The sequence below is a fragment of the Antechinus flavipes genome, chromosome 1 (genome assembly GCF_016432865.1).
Source record: "Antechinus flavipes isolate AdamAnt ecotype Samford, QLD, Australia chromosome 1, AdamAnt_v2, whole genome shotgun sequence".
Classification (NCBI taxonomy): Eukaryota; Metazoa; Chordata; class Mammalia; order Dasyuromorphia; family Dasyuridae; genus Antechinus; species Antechinus flavipes.
In genome coordinates this window covers 470,007,141-470,032,293 of record NC_067398.1, presented here as the reverse complement: position 1 = coordinate 470,032,293, position 25,153 = coordinate 470,007,141, and the positions used below count along the sequence as shown (strand labels likewise).

Genomic DNA, 25,153 nt, shown 5'->3' with positions numbered 1-25,153 from the left:
AGGAAATAGTTCAGGAGAGAGCATATAATACTGGGTTTGTGAAAAGAACTATTGCAAGGCTTTATGGTAAAGAAGAAACTATTAAACCTTGTCTCCTTATTGGGTCTACAAAGGAATCTCTAGCATTTCACGCCAGTTCTTCAGAATCTATTCATGGTGTTCAGAAAGCAAGTCCTTATCAAAGAGCAAGTCAGTGTCAGGCATTTAATTCTCCTCGGCAAGTGTCACACTATACATCCACATTACAAAGCTCTTGGGAGGAAGAAATACCTGAGGATATTACCTGTGCTGAAGATACTTCTTCCATACCATCTATTAATGGAGTGAAAGTCAATCATCATGGACAAAATGTCCTAGAACATCGTATGGAACAATATAATCATTCCAAGATTGTGAGGGGTATAGATGAGGGTGTCCTGATAGACAAAGGCAAATGGCTTCTAAAAGAAAACCATTTGTTAAGATTATCCTCCCTTGAGAACACTGGTATGTATGGCAATGTGGATACCACATCAGTAGATACACTACTTGATAACAATAGTGATGAGATTCCATATTCACATTTTGGAAATTTGGGCAAAGCCCTGGCTGATATATCTTCTTCAGAAATTGAAGAAATGGCTCAACCCCTTGAACCTAGATGTAATTATTTTAATATGCCTCATGGTAGTGATTCAGATCCTTTTCATGATGATTCATTAAGGATTCAAAATAAAATTGTCAACACTGATAGTATACCAAATCTTCATGAAAACATGGAGGATAATCCGCAACTAGACAATGTATGCACATCTCTTGCCTGTGTATATACCATGCCTGGGAACAAGATACATCCTGTGGGACATCCTGTAATCACTGAAGGACCTGTAAAAAGCCAGCCATCACCTTCCATTAATAGGAATAGTGCGATTCTTCAGGAAGGTGATTCTTTGGATAAGCTCTATGCTGTTTGTGGTCAGCATTGTCCAATACTAACTGCTGTTATTCATTCAGTTAATGAAAATGACAGGGGATTTGTATACCAGAAAGCATCTGACATCGAGAATTTGGGGGGCTTCCATTTATGGACTTTAACACCTCCCCATTTACTATGCTCAGACAACAGTTCTTTCAGAGATGAGAATAATAATGTGAATGTGAAAAAGACCCTTATGGATAATATCAGCAGTGATACATTTGCCAGATTTTATTTGAATTCTGCACTTGATTTGATTAAAAGAAGGGATTTTGGAATGCTTAACTCCTTAGCCACAGAGAATGGATATTATCTAAAGGAATGTGAAATGTATTCAAGAAAAGGTTTCTATATATGTTTCCTGCAAGCACAATTGTTTGTGATGGATAAAATGAATTCAAATAAACAAGGCTCCAGCAATCAGGGAAATGAAATCTCAATAGCAGTTGATGAGAATAACAACTTATTAAATAACGAATGCCAAAGCTCAAGAGCACAAAAACCAAATGGTTAGGAAGAATATCCATTGAATTTCCTTTTTGAGATATTTGGGAGGAAGCTGCCAATTGATCTTGTTCAAGGTTGTGACACATCTTTTAATGTTATCAAAAGAAAGATTTCTGAAAATGGTTAGGTAAAAATGCTTTCTTTAGCAAAGAAAAAAAGGTGCTAAATTTACCTGATCTTGAAAGTAACAATAAAAAACCCTAAACAATTCCATAGTTACGATGGCTTTTTCATAATCTAGAACACCCTAATTCCTTTTCCTTGCCATTCCAAGTTGTTTATTTTCTTCTAAGTCTATCTGTATGAGATAACTTTTACTGGACAAGCTCATCAGGAAGACTCTCTTTAAATCTTAATTACAGCAGGATTCCCAGAATCCATTTGTTGTTTGTTACTTTCATTTGTGAATGTTACTGTCTTTTTTTAAAATGTCTTTTCAAGTGTGAATATTATCCCATTGCCTTTCTTCTCCTTGAAGCTTAGAAGTACCTCAAGGCCAGAGACTGGATCTTTATTCCTTTTATAGCCTCCTTATTCCTGGAATCTAGTATAGAACTCTAAAGCACTCAATAAAAACATTTTGAAAGAACCTTGAGTGTCCCCTAATTTATACTTCAAAATCTTATTTATTTTTCCTTTTATTGGAGGATGAGTTGTTGTTTTGTTTTGTCAATGTTTTTAATTAATGACTTTAAGTTTGCATTTGATTCTATCCTTTTCTATTTCTGTAGTACCTTACTTTCTCCCTTTCATCTTAAATATATATATATATATTTTTTTCCATTCAGAAAAAAATATTATCTTTTCTTCCCATTCACAGTCTGTCCCCCAATTTAGAATGAAAAAACCAAACATATAAGGTTAAGCAATATAAATTACCACATTGGCCATAATCAAAAATATACATTTCATTTCATGCTTTTGGTCTTTTACCTCTCTATCAGGAGGTGAGTAGCATTTTAGATGTCTACTTGGACACCTTGATTATATGAGATACTTTTTGATAACTTTTGATTTTCAAGTATATGCCTTTCCTCCTCTCTTTCCAGTCTTGTTTTAAAATCATCAAGTCATGACTAAGGTCATGATAAGTCCTGACTTATCAAATTATGACCCTTGATAGGGCTGAGAGAAGACACATGTTTCTTACACTTGAAAGAGCAGTTTATGCTTGTTTAGTCCCTTATGGACAGCTGGTACAGTGTATAGAACATTGGGCTGGGAATCAGGAAGACTCATCTTCTTGACCTCAAATGTGTCCTCAGACACTGTGACCATGGACAACTTAACCTACTTGCCTCAGTTCCTTATTTGTAAAATAAATTGGAGAAAGAAGTGACAAAGCATTCAGTGTCTTTGCCAAGAAATCCTCAAATCAGGTCACAAAGAATCAGCACAACTGAACAACTATAACGTTCTTTATGTTTGTATATTTATTACTACCTTTTTTTCTTAACTCTTATATGTGAACTTCAAAGTTTCCACACCTGTCTGATCTTTTGATCCTCAATGTTATGCATCCTCTTGTCTCATTCAAGGCTAATTTCCCCCATAGGGTTATGTTCAGTTTTACTGGCTGCTATTTTTAGCTGTAAGTGCATATCTTTTCCCTTTTGGAATATTATATTCCAAGTTCTTTCCTTTACAGTAGAGACCAGTAAATCATCTGGGATCCTGACTGTAGTATTTTAATTCTTTCTTGCTTGCTATTGGCAGTAATTTTTCTTTGACTTAGAAATTCTTGGTAGTAGCCACAATGTTCCTGGGAATTTTTATTTTGAAATTTCAGGAGGATTCTTCCTATTTCTATTTTTGCCTCTGATCCTAAGAAATCAGTAGTTTTCTTTTTTTTTTTTTTCGCTCCTCCCCCAAGGCAATTGGGATTACTTGTCCAGTCACCAGCTTGTAAGTGTTAAGTATCTGAAAGTGGATTTGAACTAGTCCTTGAGTCCATGATCATTGCTTCATCCACTGTGTTAGATGACACAGTTTTCTTTAAAGATCACATGAAATAGGATATATAGGCTCTTTATTTAGAAGGGGGAAATAAGAAGGAGGATTCATAACTTTCAAGTTGTAATGATTCTATTTTTTCCTTAATATATTTTTTCAAATGTCCTCCTCTTCCTTTTCATCCCTGCTCCTTTCTTTTCCTACTCTTCTCTTCTCCTGCCTTTTCTCCTTCCTTGTTAATTCGCTTTCCAATTCTTTCTTCTATAGTCCTATTTTTTTTCAATTTTTCCTCAAACACTCTCATTTCATTTATAAAAACATTTAAGAACTTGCTTCATAGTTTCTACAAAATATAGTTGAATTGTACTTATATTGTGCTATTCTTTGAGACATTGCTTATAAATGTTCGAGTTTTTTCCTTCTGAGTTTGTGTCTTACTATATTCCTGCCATTATAATAGTGCTTTAATCTTGCAGGCTAGTTTTTGATTTTGGATTTGATGGTTGGATGGAGCTCTGTATTTCTGTAGAGGAGATCAGTATGGTTGGTCCTGGTTGCTACATCTCTTGGGTATTGAGTGTTATGTTATTGTAGGATCTCAGGGACCTATTCAGGCTGGGACTGCAATATTTCAGTGCTGATCTGATCCAGGATCTGAATACTGCTTTCTTGGGCTGAGCTCTTCAAATTTCTGATCTCTGTTGCATCTGACCAACAGTATAATGTTACTTTACTCAGCCCCTACTAGCCAGATGAAAAGCTCTATTGGGTTCGAGTGACAGAACTGCAGGATCTCTTATGGTTTGAGATTCCTGCCCTGGTTAACTTCTCTGAAGATGTAAGACTGAGCTAGATGCTGGAACAGAGACTATACTTTGTTTCTGGAATCTCAGTCACATTTCCTATATTCCTTTCAATCCAGAGTCTTGCCAATTCCTTGCCAGAATTCCATCCCTAGATACAAGTGTCTTTCTCAGTCCACTCTGGATCTCTCACAGAACTGAATAGTGAATAACAGTTTCTAGTTATCTCCTGTTCCTACTACAGTGCCCTGGTGTAAAGTCTCTCCCTGCCTGATTGAATGCTTAGTAGGCAGCTAACTAAGTTCAGCAGATAGCCAGTCCTGGAGTCAGGGAAACATGTTCTTCAGTTCAAATCTGGTTCGAAAATGTGCGACTCTGGATAATTCATTTAAATCTGTTTGCCTCAGTTTTCTCATCTGTAAAATGAACTGGAAAAGGGAATGGCACTCCAGTATCTTTACTAAGAAAACTCCCTAATGGGATCAGAAAGAATACACAACTAGGAAATGACTAAACAGTAATAGGCAGCAAGGCCCTAACTGTTCCTTTCCCAGAATGTAGACCTATCTCCTTATAACCTGGACTAGAAAAATGACTCACTGTGACATTAAGAAAATTGCCCATTGGGGACTTGATCTGCATTTTAGATATCTATTTGGAAGAATTTAAGGGGTGGGGGAGTTAATGGTTTACTTGACCATCTTTGCTGTACTTTCTTTTCTCATCTAAAGGCATTTTTTCTGTATCTTTCCCTCTCTCCATTTTTTCTTCCCTTGGTTTTTTCCATGTTTATATGAAAATATGATCAGGTCTTCTCTATTGTAAAAACTCACTGGTATTCTGTATCACATATATAAATATGCAAAAATGTACTTTGTCTTAGTCTTGATAATCCTTTCATATTTTTATTCTTTATTTCTTCTTCCTTTTTCCACAAAACTTCTTTAAAAATCATCTTTATTCTTTCCATTTTCTCAGCATTCCTCCTCCCCAAGATCCCTTCTATCTGGTTTTTATCCTCACCTATTCACTATAATTACTGTCTCATAGACTACTAATGACCTTTTATTTATGATACAGTATTCTTTTTCTCAATCTTAAATCTCTTTGACTCTGCAGCCTGGTATTGAAGGACTTCTAAAATCTAATTCCAACTTATTTTTAGAGTCTTATTTCTCATTATATTTCTTCATATCTTCAACATTTTAATTTTTTTCTCCTGTTTCCCAATCTTATACTTTCTTGCTTCTAGTCATTGTTGCAGACTGTCCTCATTCCTGAACCATATTCTTTCACATCTTACCTTTTGAAATTCTTTCCTTTCCTTTCTTCAGAACTTATTCATATATAATCTCCCTCCAGGAAGCTTTCCCTGATTTTCTTACTTCTTAATTAAAAGAATTCTACTTCAAATTTCTTACAAATTGAAAAAAAATTCATACTACATCATATTTAGATATTTACAAACCTAATTCCCTCATTAAATTTTAAGTTCCCCAAGGGCTAGGAGAGATTCATTTTTAATTTTGATATTTAAAGCAATAAGCATTTATTAAGCACTGACTATTTGTCAGGCACTGTACCTATCTCTATGTTCCTAATCTAACACAATGCTTTACACATAATAGATACTTTATAGATATTTTGCAAGTATATGAAGTTGAATGGGGCCTACAATTAGAAAAATTAAAGGACTTAAGAACATCAGCCAAAAATGTTATTTTAGTTATTAGTTTTTTGAAATAAATTATTGTAAAGTTCTCCTGTAACTTTCCAGTTTTTCTCCTTGGATGTGGTTAGCTTGATTCTCTCAGAACATGACATCATATTCCTGGAAGTCATTGCACAAAATAGTAAAAAAAAATTTTTCTCCAACACAAGGGCAGAAAAATTGAACACACTGAATTATTTCTCTGGTATCCTGCTTATAAACCCTAGTTCTTTAAAATATTACTAAAATGGTGAACAATAGAGTCCCAGAAAAAAAAAAAGAAAAAAACAATGAATTGGAAATTTGGTCCCATGGGGGAAAAATGTTAAAGGAATTGGATAGTTTAGCTTGAAAATGGTAAGAGAGAAGGATACTTTAAAAACTATCTTCAGATATAGTCATGAGTGCCATTGACCACATTTCCATTCAGTTTATGATTTATTGAGTGAAAATGTATCAAGAAAGTGTGTAAAACAAAATGGAATCACTGTATTAACCCCATAGAATCCTGGAGTCTGAAAAATTTGGGAAATTTACTTAGCTAAGCTTCCAATACAATGCAGAAATCCTTTCTAACGTGCCTGACTATTGGTTGTCATGCTCCTCTTTTTTAAATTTTTCAATGACAGTCTGTCAAAAGCTCATTCCATTTTGGAGTTATACTGAATAAATCTAATAGCTCAGCTATAGGATAACCTCTCAAATATTAAAAGAGATTTATGGCATTCTTCTTTTCTCACTATTCTGCCACAAGTTTTAACTCAGATTAAAATACCATACATAGGTCAAAGAATCATAGGATAAGTCTACATATTAGCTTTTTTGGTATCTAGGTGATATTATTAGCTCATATTGAGTAAATTAAATTGCTAAAACTTTTTCACTTGGGTTGCTTTAAAGTCAATCTTTCATCATCTTACATACACTTAATTTTTTGGACCTCATTAGGTGTGTATACATATGGGCATTTTTTTTTAGCTGTTTACAAAAGTTTAAGTGGATATGAGAGTTTGTTATACTTCTTGCTATTTGACTATTTTGGCTCTATCTTTCCTTACTTCATAGTCTTTCTGTATGATGCTTTCCCCCTTTCCCTTTTTCTCAAAATGAGAAATGAAATTATTAGAGACAAGTCAAAAATTTAGATATTTTACACATCACCAATCATCCCCACAAAACAAAACAAAACAAAAAAACTCATTAATAACAAAAACCCAAACTTACTAAATCTTGCTAATTTTGTAATCCAAGTTAGATTAATACCATTTATAGCCTCCATTTGGCTAGGATTTCTGTGCTGTATAATCATAATGCTATTTCTGATCCTCATTTTTTATTTTTTACTATTATTCTTCTAGTCTTACATTTGTGGATTTCTACTTATGTAGACATATCTTGGATTTCTTTTCCTTGATACATATGCCTTTTCTTGTCTCATCTTACATTGACTTCTTTTGGAAAAAGTTTATTAACCTTTTATTGTTGAATTTCAGTGATTTTCACCAAGTCAATAAATCAGTTAATAAATATTTATTAAGCACTTTGTATATGCTGGGTACTGTGCTAAGCACTGAAGATACAAAGAAAGGCAAAACAAAAATGAAAACCCAAACCAACCCAAAACAAAATAAAAAGCCAGCCCTGCTCCCAAGGAGCTCACTGGCCTAATTACAGAGACAACATTAAAGCAACTATGTACAACCAAGTTATGTTGGGATAACTTTGAAGCAATCAATAGGGGATGGACATTGTAATGAAAAGAAATCAAGAATGGCTTCTAGTGGAAGCTGGAATTTTACCTAGGAGTGAAGGGAAACCAGGGGAGTTAGGAGACAGATAAGGAAGGAGAACATTCTGAGAGTAAATTGTTTGAGGAACAGCAAGGAGGCCAGTGCCCTTGGATTAAGCATATATGTGAAGGTTTAAGGTAGAAGAACACTGGAAAACTTGTTAGGGTATGGAGATTAGATTGTAAAATGCTTTTAATGCCCAATAGAACCTGGAGATGATAGGAAGTCACAGGAATATGTTAGGAGAGTGTGGTGAGTGACATAGTCAGACTTAACACTATAGGATGGATGATCCTATAGACTGGATGATGGAGTGGAATGGGAGAAGACTTGTGACAAGAAGACAAAATAGGAGGTTTTAAAAATGTTCTAGTTATAAGGTATTAGAATAGAATAATAGAGTAGTAAGGTAGAGGAGGAAAGGGTGCATATGTGAGTGGCTATGAAGATAAAATCTACAATTCTTGGCAACCTATTAGATATGGGAGCAGTGGGAATGAGAGAGTGAAGAGTCAAGGATGACTCTTAGGTTTCAAGCCTCTGTGATGGGGAGAATGGTGGTACTCTTGATAGTAAGAGGAGAGTGTTTGTGGGGAAAGATAATGAGTTCAGTCCTGAGATTCTCTTACCAGGAAGATGAAACAAAAATAGGTTATAAAAAAAGTTTTAGAATTTTATACATGGATATATTTAAAAACAAGATGGACAAATCTTTGGCTGGTCTAGGTAATAGTAGTAAAAGTCACTTCAAACTCTGATTTCATTTCTATACAAGGAAGTCATATTAAAAATTGACATCTGTACATTTTTCTGGGAATTGTTCTCAATTTGATTGATTAATGCCCTTTGAGATGTCACTTTTAATATCAATAGTAGCACTAAAATAAGTCAAATTTTGGCAGTAGCACCAGATCCATATATAATTATAGCAAGAAGAATTTTGATTTCAATTAAGCATAAGACAGAAAGACATACAGAATGGTTTAATTAGCCAGGAGCCTGCTTGATTGAACTATTTATTGTCATTTATGTCACTTACTTGGGACTAATCCTATAAATGACATTTTTCTCTAGGTAATATTGGATGATATGCTACACTAATGAACATTTAGATGCTAAGGGAGGTTGATGCATTATAGAATAGAATAAGGTTGTTTTTTTTTTTTATAGAAGAAGGGTGCAAAATTTGAGAGATACAGAAAGAATAGAAGGTCCTCTTAAAAATATTTTTAGCTGAAGAAGAGTTTGGAGATTTAAAGTGTGCATTTTCCTACCCTACAGAGGGCAGAAAGAAAAGCTGGCAAAAGCAGAATTATAATTAATTATGTTTTTAATGGAGAAAAGTTATTTAAAGCCTTTCATCACCTTGCCTCTTTGTACCTTTCTAAATTTCTATTTTACTCTCCTCCACAGATTCTGTGATTCAGTGACACAGGCCTCCATATACCAATTCTGGATTGTTTTATTGATTGTTCTAAGTGCCTGGAATTTTCTTCCCCCTCACCTCTGCCTTTGTAGCTTTTTCAGCTTCAGTCAATCTCAGCTAAAATCCCACCTTCTTCCATGTTAATGTTTCCCTTTGAGATTACCTTTAATTAATCTTTCATATATCTGGTTTGTATATGGTTGTTTGCATGTTGTTTTCCCTGCTGTTTCCCTCTTTCCATTTTTAGATTGTGAACTCCTTTGGAGCAGGGGCTATTTTTGTCTTTCTTTGTATCCCCATTGTTTGCACAGTGTCTGGCACGCTATAATTTTTTAATAAATATTACTGATTTGACTTGAAAAAAGAATAAGAACTAAATAAATCAAATAATAATTTTGGTGAGGGGGAAAAATGCAACTTTAAAGTAGTGGGAACACTCCATTTTTTTTTTTTGGACCCCATATTACATGAAACAAAAACCTTGATGACAGAGAAACATTTTTTAAAACTGAATGGATGAACAAAAATGAATCAGCAATAAGTCAATGTATGAGGTATGATTTATGAAAAAAATTGACATGCTATTATAACATTATGTTCTGAAATATTTGCAGTGTCAGCTTATTCTACTAATGGACAGCTTTGCCTGTTAGGGAAATTTTCTGGATTTCAAGTCTAAATTTGCCTCTTTACAACTTTTGACCATTGCTCCTAGTTTGACTTTTCTCAGGTCCAATAAAATGACACTTAAATTTGAATCCCAGGTGAATCAATCTTTCTGAGGATCAATTTACTCATTTGTAGAATGGGGTTAACACCTGTCTCTTGGCATTATTGTGAAAATGAAAAGATAAAATATATGCAAAATACTTTACAACACTTAATGTTTTATATAAATGTTAGCTATCCATTTTCTTTCATATGACAGTCCTTTAAATTGTTAAAATCAGCTATTATATTTTCCCACCTTCCAGTTTTTTCTCCTCCAGGCTAAATATCTCTAGTTCCTTCAACTAATCCTCATATAGCATGGACTTAAGGCCATCTGCCATATTGATGGCTTTCCTACAGATGCTATCCCATTTATCAGTCTATCTTAACTTAGAATGCCAAGAATGGAGCAATACTTTACATATGTTTTTATCAGAATGACTGCTTATTTCTGGAAGTTCTGTAGAGCTTCTCAAACTGTGTTGAGCCATCTTCTATTAATTCCACCGAGCAGTCCAATTAATTCTGGAAAGGAAAAGCTTTTCTTAGTCAACAAGCACATATAGCAAACCCAATCACTTTCCTTTTCTATATGGTCTCTATAAGGTAAATGTTGGCTTAGGTAGAGCTGGATATGTGGACCATAGCAGTTGATGTGTGGAAGCCTTTGAACTTGTGGGTTCTTTTTTAATCAAAGCTGATGCTAGGCACAAAATACATTACAGAGATTGACATGGGGTAATGAGTTCACAATTAAATATACCATATGAAAACAGATATTGACTTCCATAAGAATTTGCTTTCTTTTGTTCTTTTTTTTATTAGGAATTGTCTTTCTGAAAGAAAGGAGAGATTATATATTATAAAAATCATATGATGCTAGAAAAGCTTATGGGTGGTTTCTGGTCATGACATAAACTATAGCTTTTTTAAGCCTTCACTTTTCTCAGACTCTGTTAACTTTGATATAGTTTCTCACTCCAAAAAAATCCTTCCTTTAGATCCAAGCAATTCTTCCAGGTGTGGAAACTTGGCTAGAGGTGAGGGACTGAACAAAGGAGAACTGAATGAAACTGGCAAGAATAACGACACCAGAGACTTCACTGCCACCACTTACCTTTAGATCTAGAACTTGAAGGGATATGAGAAGATGTTTAGTTCAAGCTCCCACTTCATAAATGATGAAATTGAGGTGGTAAGAGGCAGTGAAGAATTGAGGATAAATTTTAGGGAATCGAGATGATGGCATTGCCTTATATTATAATAGGGAAAGTAGGATGTATGTTTGTCTATATATATATATATATATATATTTGTATGCTTATACACGTAGGTATTTCTTATTTGGTCCTTAGGCAATTGGTATTTAGGTAATTAATTTAAGCATTTAGGTACATGGTTATTTAGGTTTAGATAATCAGCTAACTTGGTGCTAGATTAAAAAGTAGATACTTAGATAAATATTATTCAAAGCAGTCTAAACCAGTTCTAACAAGCTGAATCTGGTTTGCTCTTGTCCAAACAAGTTTAGTCTAGTTCAAACTGCTGACAATTAGTCTAAATCAGTTGAATATTATATAAAATATTTAAGAAATTAGATTTTGAAGGTAATCTATGGTAATTAGGTAAAAAGGTTTTTTAGCTAATTATTAACATAGGTGCTTAGATAAAAGATGATCAATTAGATACTTAAACTGTTTAATTCTTACTTAGGTAATCATATAATTAGGTAGGAAAGTAGAAGTGGCATAGTGTGTTAAGAGAGGTATAATAAATAGTATTACCCAACAATAGTGAGAGCCCATTTGAGGCTGTGCAATATAAGTTTATAGTGGATCCAGTCATAATAATTTTATGAATTTCCCTACCTTTGTTCAGCAGCACATATGTAGGAGCAAAGTTGGTAAATAGTGGGAGTGATCCAAAACTGAAGCTTAGCAGGACATAATTAGTGATAAGATAAGGAGGTTAAGAATTGAGGAGATGAAGAAAGTGTATAATTGAACTGTTTCACCAAATGGTTAAGATGGGGAATACAAGAAAGAGTGACTAGAGCAGGGGAACTGGCCTGAAAGAGAATTGGAAGTTCAAGGGACTGACTCATATTATGGATGAAGAATAGGATTTTATAAGGGAAAGTAGTGGGAGAGATGAAAAACCAATAGGATGTGGTCAGAGAAGGAGATTTTTGATTTTCTGAGCATGTAAGGGTACATTTGTGGGTGATGGCAAGATCAAGAATAAGACCACCTTTGTGTATGGCTATCATGGGAATGATGGGTACTAAATGCTTAGGGTGTTTGAGGGAGAGTCAATATGTATTCTCTCTGGAAGGAGAGAAGTTGAATCATGTACTAAAATCACTAAGGAAGGAAAAAGAGTTAGTTACCCAGTAGTCTGGATACATCTACCAGGATTTTGATTAAGTGATAGATATGAATAACATGAACCATAAAGGAAGAGAGGTTCCTTGAGTGATAGAGATCGGGAGAGGATTCAGAAATGGCTCTGGGGAGCAAGGAGTATTCCAATTCCCTTGCCTCCACCATAAATGGAAGATAATGAATGAAGATGAAACCATAGAAAGGGGACCCAGGGAGGTTTCAGAAATGGCTAGTAGATGGAAAAAAAGTGAAGAGAAAAAGATTTAGAATGAAAGAATGGTTGTTGCCCCTGGAACAAGCATTCTAGAAGCCCCAGAAAGGTTGGATAGTATTTGCTCTAAGCTGTGGGTGAGAGTGGATTGTTGCCCAAGTTTTCAGGAGTAGAAAGTAGCTACTTTTAATCCAAATCTTTTGATAGTGTGCTCTTTCTACTGCCAAAAGCTTTGACATCAATGTCTGACATGAATCCCTCACTTAACTTAAAACCAGAAACATTTTATTAAGTGCCTTTGTGCCAGGAAGCATGCTTAATGCTAGGGATACAAAGATAAGCAAAAGATATCCTAAGGGGGAGACAATATACAAACAAGACATAAACAGGATAAATTGGAGTTAATGTTAGAGGAAAGGCATTCATATTAAGGGGAGTGTTAGGAAAGGTTTTTGGAATGTGTTTTTTTAGCTGGGATGTGAAAGAAGGCAGCGAAGCTACAAAAGAACTGCAGGAATGGCATATAACCAGTAAAGTCTCCAGAGTTTCACTATAGAATGTCTTGCATAAGAAGCAGAAAGGAGGTTGGAGTCACTGGGTTGCAGAGTACTTGGGGAGGAGTGGGGAATAAGATGTAAGAATATTCCAGGTCCTGGGTAATTAGATGGGGTTGGCAGAGAAAGATGAAGTACTAATAAGATTACTCTCTGAAGCAAGCAGGGAAGGACATTGATGGGGATCAGTTCTATCTTATAGTCCCCTTATGGGGTTTGGGGGTTTGCTGTATTATGCCGAACTGCCCTTCCCCCAGTTAAATTTCCCCTGTAAATCTGTTCATGGCCCACACCATCTTTTGCTGAAGCTCTTCTAGGTCAGTCTGCCAAAGTGTTCTGCCACATGTTGTCTTTCCTCTCATTCCTCCCCCATGCCTCATGGCATCTTTCTCTTTATTATTTTAGGGTGCTAAATCCTTCTATGAATTTAGCTTCCAGTTAAGGACATGCTCCCATCTCATAGAGTATTCCCTTTCTCCTGGTTAATTGTGAGTTCCACTAGGAGACTTGTCTTCCACTGTTAATTTTTAAAACCCTTTTTCTTGCTAATTATATGCTCTCCCAGTTTTATTTCATATTTATCATTCCTGTGTGTATTGTACCTCTTCATGTTGTCTGTCACTTCTAAATAAGCCTACTTTTTGTCAAAGAGAATGGTCATTGTGAATTCTTCACATAACTGAACCCCAACATTTGGTGCCCCCATCAGTCTCAATATTTGGTGCTAAACCCCTAAAACAGCATTTGAAACTCAGAATTGCTATCTTGATCACATCAAATAGCGGAAAGAAGTGTCTGGGGTACATTATAAGGAATAAACATAAGGTTTTATATTTGATTCTGTAGTTCATGGGGAGCCAGTGAAATTAATTGAATAGATGAAGTGATGTCACATCTCTGCTGAGTGTGTGTATAACGCTTCACTTACTCTGCGCCAAGCACTGTGCTAAGTACTTTACACATATTGTCTTTTGTGATCCTCCTTACAACACTGGTGGGTAAGAGCTTTTATTTTCATTTCACAGTTGAGAAAAATGAGGCAAACAAAGGTTAAATGACTAGTTTAACTCACACAACTATGGCTGGATTTGAAGTTAGATCTTCCTGATGAAAGAAAGGTCCAGCACCCTGTATGGGTGATAGTGATACCTTTGGCTTCTAAGGAAGGAGACAGAAGGAGATGAAGGAGTGCTCAGATTGGTGGGAGGAGAACCAGAATAGTGTATTGTCAGAGAAATCTGGAGAAGCTGGAAAGGATAATAATTTGCTCCTTGGGGGGCAGAGGCTGGCTTTTGTAATGGGGGGGTCCTGAGATTTCAGAAGGAATCCTCTGGATTTTATCCCCTAATCCTTCTCTCAGGTTATCTTCCCCCATAAAAAATGTGAGCTCCTTGGGGGCAGGGACTGGCTATGTAAGGAGAGGTAGAGATTTCTTTCTTTCTTTAACTTTCGGTAACTGTTGTAACATCCAATTAATGGAGAATCAATGGAGGGATTCAGGATAAGAAATAAAAAGGGATCTACTAAAGTAGGTACCTACTCAAGCAAGAATGTAAAATAAAATCTTTCCTGCATTCAATAAAATGTTAATGGCTACTGAGTAGTCCAGGAGGAGGATGAGTTGTGAACTGATCCAACCATTCTGGAGAGCAATTGGAACTATGCATACCCCTTGATACATCAATGTCTCTACGGGGTCTGTATCCCAAAGAGCTCATAAAATTATGGTATATGAATGTTGTGGATTCTTATTGTTCTATAAGAAATGATAAGTAGGATGATTTCAGAGAGGCCTGGAGAGATTTTCAGGAACTGATGCTGAGTAGAACCAGGAGAAGAGAACATTGTAAAAAACAACAATAGATTATGTAATGATTTTGGCTCTTTTCAATAATGAGGTGATTCAGGCCAATTCCAACAAATTTGTGATGGAGAGAGCTTTCTGCATCCGGAAAGAAGACTGTGGGGTCTCAATGTGTATCACAACATAGTATTTTTACCTTTTTTGTAATGGGGGAGGGTTTGAGAGTTCAGAAGGAATCCTTTGGATTTTGTCCCCTAATCCTTCTCTCAGGTTATCTTCCCCCATAAAAATGTGAGCTCCTTGGGGGCAGGGACTGGCTAGGTAAGGAGAGGTGGAGATTTCTTTCTTTCTTTAACTTTTGGTAACTGTTGCAACATCCAATTAATGGAGAATCAGTGGAGGGATTCAGGATAAGAAATAAAAAGAGATCTACTAAACTAGGTATCTACTCAAGCAAGAATGTAAAATAAAATCTTTCCTGCATTCAATAAAATGTTAATGGCTACTGAGTAGTCCAAGAGGAGGATGAATTGTGAACTGATCGAACCATTCTGGAGAGCAATTTGGAACTATGCATACTCCTTGATTTGTTTGCTTTTTTCTTTTTTGATGTGATTTTGTGTACCATGATAAATGTGGAAATATGTATAGAAGAACTGCACATGTTTGACAAACAAGGAAATAGGCTGCTATTGGTTTCCATGCTTTAAGCATCTCCCCACTCAAATTTATTTTCCACTCAACTGTCAAATGGAGGGACAAGACTTATACTGCATGTTGTTATCTAGCAGAGCTAGGAACACTATAAGATATACAAAAAGACAATGAAAAAACTTCCTTTTGAAAAGAATGGATTTCCAGGTATTAGCAGACTCTACCTTGCTGAAAGTTTTTAAAAGAAAAAAATCAAATTAACAAACTATTATCATATTATTCTTTAAATATTGGTTAGGTTGGATAGCCCCTGAACTTTGTTTTGGCTTTAAAATTCTGTCAAATATTTATTGAATAGTAATACTAAATATAATACTAAAGCTTTTTACCTTTCTCTCATAGCGAAAAAAAAAAGTGATACTAAAGCTTTTTATTTTTCATAGCAAAAAAAAAAGTAATTTCTGAAAATAGAAATGTGGTACTTTTGCAAAGAGATACATGTTTGGCGTTTTTAATACTTTCTGAAAGAAGTAAATAGCTGTCATACTGCAGTTAATATTAAAAAGTGACTATAACTTTCTAAAATCCTTCATTTTTGTGGATGCTTTACTTCTTACTTTTCTAGAATAGATTGCATGTTCTTTAATTTGAAACTAGAAAATTTTAGCCAAGGGTTTTCAAGTTCTATTTTCAGTCATTTATAGGAGAAAAAAATTTTAAATTAGTTAAGACAAGTATCTGTTTGAGATAAGTACATTTTGGCCCAAAGTGCAGGGTCTAGAGTGGCTCAGTTTATGGGTCAGTTAACATTCATTAATTAGGTACTTAATACAGATATCTAAAACCTTGAAGGTGTTTTCAGGACAGCTTCACAAATGAAGGAGAGAAGCATTAGGTGGAAAACAACTACTGTTTTGGGATTTGGTCTATTGTATTTACAGAAATATATAACTTGCTTAATGCCAGGAAATTGAGAAGCTATGTGGGACTAGGAGATGAAAATGGATGTATATGCTAGGGGGAGTGTTATTGCCTTCAGTACCTGGTGCCAGCTGGCCTCTAGACATATTGAAGTTGACTTTATTAGCACTTTTGCTTGGGTATTTGGGGCCTCCATGGAATAAAAAGGAGGTTGGTGGATCAATGATTAGGTAGATACAGAGATAGCTGCTGTGGGATGGTTGAGTAGAGATTATATTTACCTGGTGTAGGGAGAGAATTTTGGGTAAATATTGGAGGGGTGAGAGTTTAATGAAATAAATATTGAACTTGAGTTCAGAAAACTTAGGTTCAGATCCTGGTCTTTATTACTTCCTGGGAAAACCTAATGCAAATTACTTAAACTCTTTGAACCCCACTTTCTTCATCTGTAAAATGAGAAGTTTGGGCTAGATAATCTAATACTTTTTCCAAGTTTCAAAACTTCTATTCTTATGAGAGAGCATGGTAGCATCCAAGATGTTTGGTCTCAGTCTTTTGCCTCTATGATGTATGGTATATATTCAAAAATACTTCTTCTACTTCTAGATCCTGGCCCATGATGATTCTGTACTCATATACAACAAGGGTCATAACTGAGGAAGCAATCCATAATCATTACTGTGATCAGATTTAGGTTATCATTTGTCCAAATTGTTCTCAAAATCTTGTTTTCAACATTCTTTTCAAGCTAAGATCCTCAATGGGATATTGGATCATGAAACACTAGTTTTATTTATTTGTTTGTTTTTGTTTTTTCCTTTTAAGACTGTTTTACTGTTTACAGCTTTCTATCAAATTTAAAAGCATTTTTTTTTTTTTGTGGTAAACTTTCCCCCCAATCAATAGCTTATCTTTAGCACTTAAATTTCTTCATTTTATGGTACAAAATGCCTCACTCTTTAAAAGAAAATCTTTTTATCTGTAGGGCCAGCCAGAGTAGCATTTTACATAGACGATAGGGTTAATTGCTTCGATTTTCAAGACAAAAATCCTAAATACAATGTAATAAAGTTTAATAACCTTTCACAGCCACTTAATATTTAGTGCTGTTAATGGGGCTAGTAAATAGAAGGGATATACTTGTTTTTGCCTTTGGTGACAATTATATGTGTAGGAACAATATTTCCATCCAAGTAGAAATTGTTATTTTCTCTTTTAGGTCAAAACTTTTATTTTTTTATGAACAAAGTACATAGCATATAAGTTTGAACTTGATAGGTTCTATCCAAATTGCTTCATTTAGCTTCCCAACCAAAATAGCAATGTTCAACTTAGTTTGGATGAATTTTTTAATATTTCTGCTACTGATTACTTTAATTTTTTGGCTTAAGTATTTAAAGAATGAGATTTCAATTATGATATGATGTGTTTAAGTGGTTACCATATAAATACAAATTTCTCCATATACATTTCTTTTCAATTTAGAAAATACTTAAGTATCTATTTCGACAAGTCCCGCAATCATAGCCCAAAACAAATGGGGGATCTAGTAGGAAAATAAGATGTTGAATAATAACAAATAATTCTTAGTAAGAGATTCCTGTGCACAAGAGAGGAGCAAACCAAGGCTGCTTTGGATAAGAGAAATAGCTTGTATAGTCTAAAGAAAGCTGAACTGAGGGTCAGGAAATCTGAGATATGGAATAACCTGAGTCCTAGATGCTCTGCTTCTCAAATTTATTAGTATTCTTATGACATATGACAATAGTAACTATTTTGTACCCATGTACAACAATTTAATCTCTTGATCCATTTCAGGAAAAATAACCTCTACCTGGCATCCTCTCTACTATCTTATGAAATGTATATATTTTTTAAAAACAATAGTGAAAAATTTTATATTTCTTCTGAATGAATTTTATCTTAGATTTAGCCTACAGTAGTCTAAGGAAAGGAATAAGCTTTTGCCTACTGTTTGCCAGTGCTTTTGCAAATTTTATTTCATTTTTTCCTCACGACTGTGGGAGTTAGGTGAAATTATATCTCCATTTTACAGTTGAGAAAGTTAAGTGACTTATCCAGATTCACATAGCTAATAAATATCTGAGGCAAATTTGAATTTAGCTCTTCCTGATTCAGGGTTAATTGTTCTGTGTACTCTGACAGCTATCTGCCTCTAGGCGATCTTGTCAAGATTTTTTCAATATAGTCATTCAGTAGTTAGCTCTCTTTCTCAGTTTTGAGTCATATTTACCCTTAATCAAACAGACAAAAAAAAATCTTTATTTTTTAAAAATAGCATTTTATTTTTTCTAATTACATATCAAAACAATTTTAAACATTCATTTGAAATTATTAATTTTATTTTTAATTTATGGTATGTAAGAAACAAAATGTCTTACTAAGAACTCCACTAACTCACTGATGAATACAGGAGAGATTTATTTTACATTCTTGCAAGAAAAGGTGGATAGACACACCTTTTATTTCCTATCTTGAAGCACAAGTCCCTCTCCTGATTCTCCATTAACTAAATGGTACAGAAGTTACATGAATCTCCATCCCTCGTTACATAGCCAGTCCCAGATCCCAAGGAGTTTACATTCTAGAAGGCTAAGGGCAAAGAACAAAGAATTCTTTTCAAATCTCTGACCACCACACCTGATAATAAAACCCAGTCCCTGCCCCAAAGAGCTTACATTCTTTTGGAGGAAGATAAACTCATCCCTTGATTATTCCTTGATGTTCTTGTGGGTTTCAGTTTTCTAATTTAAGTCTCATTTCTCCAATTTACTTTTCATAACTGTGGAAAACAAACATCCATCCATTTCTCATAGGAATGAAACAAGCATTTCTATAGCATAGTATAATAATAATAATAATAATAATAATAAAGGTGATTGCACATGGAGCTGCAAATCTATTATGTACAACAAAATATTTCTTTAAAATATGTAATAAAGTTATGGATTAATGTTCTTTTTTTTTTTTTGGCAAAATTTCAAGTTTCAAATTTTTTCCCTTTCTCCCTTTCCTCCCCCTCTTAATTGTTTGGTAAATAATTTGACATAGATTTCATATGTGTAATGATGTAAAATCCATTTTCATATTAGTCATGTTGTGAAAGAAGAAACAATTTGCAAAAAGAAAAAAAATATGAAAAAAAATAAAACTAGTATACTTCAATCTGCATTCATACTCCATCAGTTTTTTCTGTGAATGTGGATTGCCTCTTGAGTCCTTTGGAATGGTTTTGTATCATTGGATTGCTGAGAAGACTTAAGTCATTGGTAAAAATCTTAAATAGATCATAGTCAAACTCATATTGCATCTCAGCATAGCGTTATGAATCTACTCATTAAACCGATTATAAACCACCTAATTATACTGTCACCTAGCTTTCATTTCCACCATCTTTTCCACAAGAATACTCTAAATGAATACAAGAATAAGCATTTGTAAAGTACCTAGTATGTATCAAGTATGGTGTTAGATGCTATGGATAAAAATATAGAGCTAAAACAATACCTGTTCTCAAGAAATTTACATTCTAATAGAGCAACACAATACATATATATTATATTATGGCTCAGAGATGGGACTTTGATTCAGGGTATGGGTTATTAACCTTGTGTCCACAAGTCCTAAGGAGTTTATGAATAAGGTTTAGGTTATCCCCGGGTTTGAATTGGGAAAAAAATACATTTTTATTTCAATTTTTAAAATAATTCTTTGTAATTATATGCATTTTTATTTGAAAGATTTAAAAGCATTATTCTAAGAGGGCCACAGACTTGCTAGATTGTTCCCCCTTCCCCCCAACCCCTTCAAAACAAAAAAGATTAGGAACTCCGGGTTAATATTTATTTATTTTTGCCAATTACAAGTTAAGACAATTTTTTTCCCTTGATCTCTAAACTAACTTTTTTACAATTATAGATTGTCCTTTGGAGATTTTTAAGGAACTATGCATACCATTTGTAATTATAAAATTATAGAAGGATCCATAGGATAGTAAATTGTTTTAACCTTTCCTATAGTAAGAATAATATTTTTGTGCTTAGAACAAAATCAATAGTTAGAGGAGTGTGCTGTTGTTGCTCAGTGATAGGGAAGATGGCAAGCTGACAGTGCTGACTGACTTTAGCTTCCTGGTAGATGGCAAGATGGGATATGAAAGGCAATCTGAATCTAGCTAAATGTAGTAGATGATGAATCTTCATCTTCCACCAGTAGGGATGGCTCAGCATGATATAAGGCAGGAGTCAATGGATAAGCATAACGTGTACCTGCCACCATCCAGAAATCCAGTGCATCCAGAAATATGGGGGTACAATACAACCCCTGAACTGCATGAAATATCTGGATTATACTGTTTAATGAATGTGGCTTTCTTTTTTTTTGGTATCTTTGTCCATGTTTCCCAAATCTGTAATGATGTTCTTGTCCTCTGTTTCCTGGACCACTTCTTTCAAGATGCTTTTCCAGGTTCCTCCAGTTACTAATACTTCCCCTAAGGTTATTATTATTTATATCCGGTTATTGATTAAGGAGATAAGTAAGTGGTCCAGGGTTACAGAGTTTGAACTTGGAGTCTTCAGACTCTGGTTCTTTTTCTAGTACACAGTGTTGATGGCCTGAGAATGAATTAATAAATTTATTTACATAGATTTTATTTATGAGTTTTATTTTATGAGTTACCTGGGATAGACTTCTTTTTGAAATATTTATTTATTTATTTTTGTGAGGTAATTGGGGTTAAGTAACTTGCTTGAGGTCACATAGCTAATAAGTGTTATGTGTCTGAGGTCGGATTTGAATTCAGGTCCTCCTCACTCTGGGGCTGGTACTCTATCCCTTGCACCATCTATTTGCTCCAAATTTTAAAAAAAAATTAATATTTATTTATTTTTGCCAATTATATGTTGACAATTTTTCTCCCTGATCTCTAAATTGATTGACTTTTTCAGAATTATAATTGTCCTTCTTTGAAGATTTTAAAGAACTATGCATACTAATTGTAATTTTTTACAAAAAGGCCCTGAGCCTAGATTTACTTAAACAGTCAAGTTTTACTCTTATAGTGATCATATAATCATATATAAAATAATATAACTTTTGAATAGGTTATTTAATTTAAAGGCATTTTTATTTTATATGTGGCTTAAAGAAGTTAAGTGACTTGCTTGATGTCACACATATAGTGTTCTCACTCATTTCCATATCTGCCTGAAATAACCCTTGTCTTTTTCTTTTTTTTTGATTGTATTGTACCTCATGTTTCAAACCTCATCATTCTTAACATCTCCTTAAAGCCTTTTCTGACATTGTAGCTTGATGATCATTTATGGCACAGGAGAAAGAGCATTGTCTTTAGAGCCAAGGAAACTGAGTTTAGATCTTACCTCTCATATGTAATACTTGTGTGACCTGGGGGGAAATAATTTCATGTTCAAGTAGAATAAGGGGACAAGTATCAAGTAGAATAAGGGAACCATGTCCTATCCTTTTTTTTTTTTTTTTTTTTTTTTGCATCTTCCCTTATTTCTCTCCTCCCCCAAGCTGGGCATGTGCTAAGTAAGGAGTTCATTGATTAATCTCTTAGTTGAAAAAAAAAAAGTATCTTGCACTCCTTCTTTATCCTGGAATCCACCTGCTCCATTGTTCTCTCTTCATTCAGTGATGAGATTTGGACAAATTTTAGGATTTAAAAAGGTACAGAACTTCATGTTCGAGACATTTTTTCATTATTTCCATTTTTCTTTCCACTTCTATGCCTTCCATCCTTCTCCATCATAGTTGTTGGAAATTGCAACTTTTTCCTTATTGATTTGGTTCTTGCACATTTAGCAGGTATTGATTCTTCCTCTTGAACTTTTTGGCTTTATCTCTAATGAAAGAGAAATCATAATAGACTTATTTCATTTCATTCTCATAAGGACTTGTGTGCCATTTATGCTGAGGAAATAAATTGGCATTTCTCAGCTCTCTGGTTTGTGTTTATGGGTTAACTATAGGAGCAAATAGAGACCATCATTTGTTGCCAAATTCTTTTTATGATATTCTTTATCCACCAAATCATTATCTACTTAGATAATTATACTACTAATAGCCTTCACAAATTTTGATCAGGATTTGACAAAAAATTAGCAAATTAGTTTTAATAAAAAAAAAAAGACATAGGGGGATAACAATTAAAGTCAGAAGTAGTTTTTTTGTTGGAATGATCAAGGTAAATTATAGGCCAAATTTTTAGTGAAGGAAATTTGTGTCCTAATGGGAAAAAAAACTAATAAACTAGTGAAAGTACAGATTTCTGAGTTTTATTTTTCATACTTTGGTTTATCACTATTACTGCAAAATTTAGCCCATCCTTTTAATATTTGTTACCTCAGTTTCTCATGGGAAATGTTAAAAAAAAACATGGTAAAAATAAATGAGAGAGTAGTAAAATGCCATATGTTTCTCAGCAGAGATGTTATATAACTTTCAAATGTTCTTTATGATCTGTTAGTCTATATTACTTATTATCACTGTGGTAAATATTTCCTCACAAGCTCAATAGAATTGAACCAGTGATTAAAATGTTCAGAACTAAAGATATAAACTCAAAAATTGTAAAAATATATACATTATATATGTACTAAAATATGTTAGAAAAGAATTCCAGAATTTCAAGATGAAGACAGCTTGAGAGAAGAGAGGTAGCTATCCATTTGTGATTAGGATGCTGTGGAATTCTAGTTGACAGAACATCATGATCACTGACTATTGTTATTCTTAAATAACTTTGACTTTATTAGAGAGACACCATTTGAAGAAGTAACTGTAATACAAGGTAGAATGTGAGAAATGCATAATATGAATATTTAAAAGTCAAAAGGATCACTATTGGAGAGAGGAATCAGGGAAGACTTAAAGAGAGCAATTGAGCTGGGAAGCTAGGTGGTGCAGTGGATAAAGCACTGGATTTAGAATCAAGAAGACTTATCTTTCTGAGTTCAAATTCGACCTCAGACATTTGGTAGCTGTGTGATGCTTGGCAAATCATAACCCTGTTTACATCAGTTTTCACATCTGTAAAATGCACTGGAGAAAGAAAAGGCAAACCAATTCCATATCTCAGCCAAGAAAACCCCAAATGAGGTCTTGAAGAGTTGGACATGACTGAAATGATTGAACAACACAATAGCACTTGACCTGGGCTTTGAAAGATAGATGATAACAAGGTGATAGCAAAGGTATAGAGAAAGAAAAATGAAGAATTTGGAACTGATAAGTAGTCCAGTTTATATGGTAATGTAGGATATATGAAGAGTCGTGTGAGATGAAACTGGGAAAGTAGATTGGGGACAGAAAAAAGAGTTTATTAAAGTAATAGATTTAAAGTAAGGAAGATATGATATTGTTGTGGAGTTTTTTTAGTCATGTTTGATTCTTTGTGACCCCATGTGGGATTTTTTGGGCAGAGATCCTAGAACAGAGTTCCTTCTTTAACTTCTTTTACAGATGGGGAACTGAGGCAAATAGCAGTAAGTGACTTGATCAGGATCAGGTAGCTTGAAGTGCTTGAATTCAGTGTCCTCAGGTGATTTTTCTATGTTTAGAATCACCAAATCACAATTTAGTGACAACTAGATAGTTGGATAATTTGATAATTGTTTAGTACTTGAAAATTTTGAGCATGAGAGTGATGATCATTAAGAAAATGAGTCTATAAGTGATGTGTATAGGTAGAGAACAAAGTTGGGAGACAATTTCAATATTCCAGGCAAGAAGAAATAAAATTCTGTGTTACGATGGTGACAGTGGGATTGGCAAGAAGAAGATGTGCAAAGGAAATAGTGCAAGAAGACTTAACAGGACTTGGTGATTAATTTAATATTATGTATGAGGTGGCTAGTGGTATAGTGGATAGAGTGTTGAATTTGGAATCAAGAAAGGCTGAATTTGAATTCTGCCTCAGACCTTAGACAAGTTATTCAACCTCTCATCTAAAAAGATTGTTGTGAAGATCAAATGAGAAAAATACATTAAACACTTGGCAAAACTTAAAACACTATATAAATATTTACGATGCTGAAAAGTCAAAAATGACCCCAAGATTTTTAGTTTGCTTGATTGCAGGATGTTGGTGTAGAGAAATTGGGAAGAAAAGTAGCCATGGGGCTTAAGATGATAGTACATATGAGTTGTAGACTGAAAATCTGGGTTGAGAGGCTAAGTAGATGGTAGAAAATATAGATTTGGGGTTCAGGAGACAGTATGGAACTGAAGCAAGAACATGGACATCACTTACATTGTAACTGTCATTGAAAACATGAGAGTAAGTGTACCTATGTATGTATACATCATTGTCAAAGAAATCATAATGAGATTGAGAACAGAATGACTGTAATGATGTGGTAGAAACAGGGAGAGAAGCCTATGGATAAAGACACAAGTAAGAGACTGCTATATTCCAGAAACCACTTGAGAAGAACATATAAAGGAATGATTATTTATTAAGGTCTACAAAGGAGGAAGTTCTAATTACCTTGGCATTTGTGAACATATAACACTCATTATCAAAAAGTTTAGTATCTAATTAGAATTTTTCCTTCTAAAATTTAAGCCTATTTCCAAAAGATATAATAACTGACATTTATATAGTATTGTATTGTATTTTTATTTTTTTTTAAAGAAAATGTAATAGTATTTTATTTTTTCAAATACATGCAAAGATAGTTTTCAACATTCACCTTCACAAAATCTTGTATTCCAATTTTT

General features: G+C 34.1%; 1 protein-coding gene across 1 annotated transcript in view; it reads left to right on the top strand.

Moving 5' to 3' along the window:
* Positions 1-25,153, top strand: part of LOC127546725 (lipoxygenase homology domain-containing protein 1-like) — a 407,210-nt gene that overhangs the window by 10,157 nt on the left and 371,900 nt on the right. The window lies entirely within an intron of this gene.